Consider the following 6486-nt stretch of genomic DNA (forward strand, 5'->3'; position numbering starts at 1 on the left):
GAGTCTGTCCTGAGGAACCACTGGGAGTCTGTCCTGAGGAACCACTGGAGTCTGTCCTGAGGAACCACTGAGTCTGTCCTGAGGAACCACTGGGAGTCTGTCCTGAGGAACCACTGGGAGTCTGTCCTGAGGAACCACTGGGAGTCTGTCCTGAGGAACCACTGGGAGTCTGTCCTGAGGAACCACTGGGAGTCTGTCCTGAGGAACCACTGGGAGTCTGTCCTGAGGAACCACTGGGAGTCTGTCCTGAGGAACCACTGAGTCTGGGCTGAGGAACCACTGAGTCTGGGCTGAGGAACCACTGAGTCTGTCCTGAGGAACCACTGAGTCTGGGCTGAGGAACCACTGAGTCTGTCCTGAGGAACCACTGAGTCTGGGCTGAGGAACCACTGGGAGTCTGTCCTGAGGAACCACTGAGTCTGGGCTGAGGAACCACTGGGAGTCTGTCCTGAGGAACCACTGAGTCTGGGCTGAGGAACCACTGAGTCTGTCCTGAGGAACCACTGAGTCTGGGCTGCACCGCCACTTATCCTGCACAGAAGTTAACACACTTGAATAATTCAACAAGGCCGTGTAGAAATGTTGAAACAGTTTTATGTTCGCAAAACAATGTCTAAAACACTTTCCAATGCAGGAAGGTATCGATAGCTTTGTAGGCTAACATTCCTTGCTAGCTTACAGCTGAAACCAACATCAATTCACTACCGTACCTTGTCTGTTTATAATATGCAAACCATAATTCAAAATATTGCTGATTTTACAAAGCTGATAGTCACTAAAAAGTCCCTCACGTCTCCCAGTCAAGATCATCATTACTGAAGGCTGTGACTTTGCATGAATGAGGTCATGGGTATCACTTTCATAAAATATATATTGCTTCTTAAATGCAAATGTTGATCAGTACAATAAAATAAGTCCTAAATGGAAGGGGAAACTGTAGTCTCGTGAAATCAGCCAAAACGAGCTCAATAACTCCATGCCATCACACTCCTGTTGAATGTCTATTCTCCTGTTGAATATCTATTCCTCTCTATTGTGACTAGACCTGGGTAAATCAAGATGTATCCAAGGAGATTTACTTTTAAAATAAATGACATTTTTATGTATTTTATTTAGTTACTAAAGTCAAATTGCTTGATTTAATGCACACATTACAATGTTTAATTTGAATGATATTGTATTATATTATTATTATTATTATTATATATATTATATTATATTATACTCCACTCTGGATCGAGTGACATGACACTGCTGTCGGGATACTGAACTCCACTCTGGATCGAGTGACATGACACTGCTGTCGGGATACTGAACTCCACTCTGGATCGAGTGACATTCTGTGACTTTGGCAGATGTTGTCATGCTATCTGCTATCGGGATACTGAACCTAGGATCGTGGTAACACTGCTATCGGGATACTGAACCTGGGATCGTGGTAACACTGCTGTCGGGATACTGAACCTGGGATCGTGGTAACACTGCTGTCGGGATACTGAACCTGGGATCGTGGTAACACTGCTGTCGGGATACTGAACCTGGGATCGTGGTAACGTTAGTGTTCACTGCTATCGGGATACTGAACCTGGGATCGTGGTAACGTTAGTGTTCACTGCTATCGGGATACTGAACCTGGGATCGTGGTAACGTTAGTGTTCACTGCTATCGGGATACTGAACCTGGGATCGTGGTAACACTAGGTGTTCACTGCTATCGGGATACTGAACCTGGGATCGTGGTAACACTAGGTGTTCACTGCTATCGGGATACTGAACCTGGGATCGTGGTAACACTAGGTGTTCACTGCTATCGGGATACTGAACCTGGGATCGTGGTAACACTAGGTGTTCACTGCTATCGGGATACTGAACCTGGGATCGTGGTGACACTGCTGTCGGGATACTGAACCTGGGATCGTGGTGACACTGCTATCGGGATACTGAACCTGGGATCGTGGTGACACTAGGTGTTCACTGCTATCGGGATACTGAACCTAGGATCGTGGTAACACTGCTGTCGGGATACTGAACCTGGGATCGTGGTAACACTGCTGTCGGGATACTGAACCTGGGATCGTGGTGACACTGCTGTCGGGATACTGAACCTGGGATCGTGGTAACACTGCTGTCGGGATACTGAACCTGGGATCGTGGTGACACTGCTGTCGGGATACTGAACCTGGGATCGTGGTAACGTTAGTGTTCACTGCTATCGGGATACTGAACCTGGGATCGTGGTAACGTTAGTGTTCACTGCTATCGGGATACTGAACCTGGGATCGTGGTGACACTGCTGTCGGGATACTGAACCTGGGATCGTGGTGACACTGCTGTCGGGATACTGAACCTGGGATCGTGGTGACACTGCTGTCGGGATACTGAACCTGGGATCGTGGTGACACTGCTATCGGGATACTGAACCTGGGATCGTGGTAACGTTAGTGTTCACTGCTATCGGGATACTGAAGCTGGGATCGTGGTGACACTGCTGTCGGGATACTGAACCTGGGATCGTGGTGACACTGCTATCGGGATACTGAACCTAGGATCGTGGTAACGTTAGTGTTCACTGCTATCGGGATACTGAACCTAGGATCGTGGTGACGTTAGTGTTCACTGCTATCGGGATACTGAACCTGGGATCGTGGTAACACTAGGTGTTCACTGCTATCGGGATACTGAACCTGGGATCGTGGTGACACTGCTGTCGGGATACTGAACCTAGGATCGTGGTAACACTGCTGTCGGGATACTGAACCTGGGATCGTGGTGACACTGCTATCGGGATACTGAACCTAGGATCGTGGTGACACTGCTATCGGGATACTGAACCTGGGATCGTGGTAACACTGCTGTCGGGATACTGAACCTGGGATCGTGGTAACACTAGGTGTTCACTGCTATCGGGATACTGAACCTGGGATCGTGGTAACGTTAGTGTTCACTGCTATCGGGATACTGAACCTGGGATCGTGGTAACACTGCTGTCGGGATACTGAACCTGGGATCGTGGTAACACTGCTGTCGGGATACTGAACCTGGGATCGTGGTAACACTAGGTGTTCACTGCTATCGGGATACTGAACCTGGGATCGTGGTGACACTGCTGTCGGGATACTGAACCTGGGATCGTGGTAACACTGCTGTCGGGATACTGAACCTGGGATCGTGGTAACACTGCTGTCGGGATACTGAACCTGGGATCGTGGTGACACTGCTATCGGGATACTGAACCTGGGATCGTGGTAACACTGCTGTCGGGATACTGAACCTGGGATCGTGGTAACACTGCTGTCGGGATACTGAACCTGGGATCGTGGTGACACTGCTGTCGGGATACTGAACCTGGGATCGTGGTAACGTTAGTGTTCACTGCTGTCGGGATACTGAACCTAGGATCGTGGTAACACTGCTGTCGGGATACTGAACCTGGGATCGTGGTAACGTTAGTGTTCACTGCTATCGGGATACTGAACCTAGGATCGTGGTAACACTGCTGTCGGGATACTGAACCTGGGATCGTGGTGACACTGCTGTCGGGATACTGAACCTGGGATCGTGGTGACACTGCTGTCGGGATACTGAACCTGGGATCGTGGTAACGTTAGTGTTCACTGCTATCGGGATACTGAAGCTGGGATCGTGGTGACACTGCTGTCGGGATACTGAACCTGGGATCGTGGTGACACTGCTATCGGGATACTGAACCTGGGATCGTGGTGACACTAGGTGTTCACTGCTATCGGGATACTGAACCTGGGATCGTGGTAACGTTAGTGTTCACTGCTATCGGGATACTGAACCTGGGATCGTGGTGACACTAGTGTTCACTGCTACGGTCTTCTAAAGTGGGGTTCTAGAGAGCGGGTATATCTCGTGTGTGTGTGGCTCAGTTGGTAGACCATGGCACTTGGCAATACCAGGGCTGTGGGTTCAGTACTCCAATACCAGGGCTGTGGGTTCAGTACTGCAATACCAGGGCTGTGGGTTCAGTACTCCAATACCAGGGCTGTGGGTTCAGTACTCCAATACCAGGGCTGTGGGTTCAGTTTCCGCTGGTGTCACCAGTACTGGGGAGGAAAAAATAATGTAAGCATCAATTATTATATATTTTTCTTTTGTATGTTTACTCCACGTGTAACTCTGTGTTGAACTGCTTTGCTTTATCTTGGCCAGGTCGCAGTTGCAAATGAGAACTTGTTCTCAACTGGCCTACCTGGTTAAATAAAAATAGTGAGGTGATTTGAATAAATGGATCTGCTAAATGGCATGTGTCTGAGTGTACAGTGGTCTGGTCTTTCTCTGCTAAATGGCATGTATCTGAGTGTACAGTGGTCTGGTCTTTCTCTGCTAAATGGCATGTATCTGAGTGTACAGTGGTCTGGTCTTTCTCTGGTTCCTGTAGAAACTTGGAGGTAAACCCAGGATGGATATGGTGAGTTAACGGCCCCACCCTGCTGGGCTTGCTTGGCTCTATGGCCCCGCCCCACCCCCACCCCACCCTACTGGGCTTTAGCGCGCCTTGGCACGGCACAGTCTGCTGGCTGGCTTGGCTTGGCACGGCGCAGTCTGCTGGCTTGGCTTGGCACGGCGCAGTCTGCTGGCTTGGCTTGGCACGGCGCAGTCTGCTGGCTTGGCTTGGCACGGCGCAGTCTGCTGGCTTGGCTTGGCACGGCGCAGTCTGCTGGCTTGGTGGAATGTTGGACAATGTAATATACGATGACATCCTGATCATCAATCTGCAGTGTTCTCTCTCTCGCCCGTCTTTCACTTCTCTCTCTCTCGTCTCCTTTGCTCTCTTCACGACAACAGGAGCAAATCATTGAATGATATCAGGCGGTTCCCGTCGCCTACGCAAGTGGTGCGCCAGGTTTCTGAGGGTGGCATGGAGCTGAGCCCCGGCGCCGTGAGCCAAGACCAGCTGCAGATGGTCAGAGCCCGGGTCCACGAGAGTGAGGCCAAGTGGCACAACGTGAGTCCACACACACTTGCATCCATTACCTGTCCCATCCTGACCGGTAGAACTAGTCACCTGTCCCATCCTGACCGGTAGAACTAGTCACCTGTCCCGCCCTGACCGGTAGAACTAGTCACCTGTCCCGCCCTGACCGGTAGAACTAGTCACCTGTCCCATCCTGACCGGTAGAACTAGTCACCTGTACCATCCTGACTAGTAGAACTAGTCACCCTGACCTCTTAAGTGTTTAAAAACCACACCCCCTGGAGGTCTTCACTGGGTTAATTGGTGTTTAAAAACCACACCCCCTGGAGGTCTTCACTGGGTTAATTGGTGTTTAAAAACCACACCCCTGGAGTCTTCACCGGTTAATTGGTGTTTAAAACCACACCCCTGGAGGTCTTCACTGGGTTAATTGGTGTTTAAAACCACACCCCTGGAGGTCTTCATCCTGGGTTAATTGGTGTTTAAAACCACAGTCCCCTGGAGGTCTTCACTGGGTTAATTGGTGTTTAAAACCACACCCCTGGAGGTCTTCACTGGGTTAATTGGTGTTTAAAAACCACACCCCTGAGTCTTCACTGGGTTAATTGGTGTTTAAAAACCACACCCCCTGGAGGTCTTCACTGGGTTAATTGGTGTTTATAAACCACACCCCCTGGAGGTCTTCACTGGGTTAATTGGTGTTTATAAACCACACCCCCTGGAGGTCTTCACTGGGTTAATTGGTGTTTATAAACCACACCCCCTGGAGGTCTTCACTGGGTTAATTGGTGTTTAAAAACCACACCCCCTGGAGGTCTTCACTGGGTTAATTGGTGTTTAAAAACCACACCCCCTGGAGGTCTTCACTGGGTTAATTGGTGTTTAAAAACCACACCCCCTGGAGGTCTTCACCGGGTTAATTGTTGCCGCTACAAATGAATTCAACAGCAGTTCTTGTCTCTGTCGTGATTCATCTTGTTTTTAAGTGTTTCCCCTACCTCCTGTCAGGACCTGACCGAGTGGAAGCTCCGGCGGCACAGGTCTACCTGTGACCTGCGGAGGAAGATGCAGGAGAGGGATAACATCGTCCTGATGGCCAACGCAGGGCGGGTACAGTCGGGACGTTCAAGAGTCTGCAAGAGGACCGGTGGGGACGGACATGGAAGACAGACTTAAAGAGGGATAACATCGTCCTGATGGCCAACACTTCCACACTGCCCCTACCGGATGGTATCGCGCCGTCCCAACCTTCGCTCTCTCTCCCCGCTACTCTCTCCTCTTCCATCCTATCATCTCTTCCCTCTGCTCAAACCTTCTCCAACCTATCTCCTGATTCTGCCTCCTCAACCCTCCTCTCCTCCCTTTCTGCATCCTTTGACTCTCTATGTCCCCTATCCTCCAGGCCGGCTCGGTCCTCCCCTCCCGCCTCCGTGGCTCGACGACTCATTGCGAGCTCACAGAACAGGGCTCCCGGGCAGCCGAGCGGAAATGGAGGAAAACTCGCCTCCCTGCGGACCTGGCATCCTTTCACTCCTCCTCTCTACA

The 6486-nt window shown here is 50.5% G+C and overlaps 1 long non-coding RNA gene across 1 annotated transcript; it reads left to right on the forward strand.

Annotated features, from left to right (window-relative positions):
• Positions 1-3643: 3643 nt before the first annotated feature.
• LOC135566549 (uncharacterized) lies at positions 3644-6071 on the forward strand. Its single transcript, XR_010462119.1, has 3 exons — positions 3644-4434; positions 4812-4971; positions 5950-6071. It is a non-coding gene; the product is annotated as an uncharacterized LOC135566549 (long non-coding RNA).
• Positions 6072-6486: the final 415 nt, after the last annotated feature.

This window comes from Oncorhynchus nerka, unplaced genomic scaffold (genome assembly GCF_034236695.1).
Source record: "Oncorhynchus nerka isolate Pitt River unplaced genomic scaffold, Oner_Uvic_2.0 unplaced_scaffold_4268, whole genome shotgun sequence".
In the NCBI taxonomy this organism is placed as follows: domain Eukaryota; kingdom Metazoa; phylum Chordata; class Actinopteri; order Salmoniformes; family Salmonidae; genus Oncorhynchus; species Oncorhynchus nerka.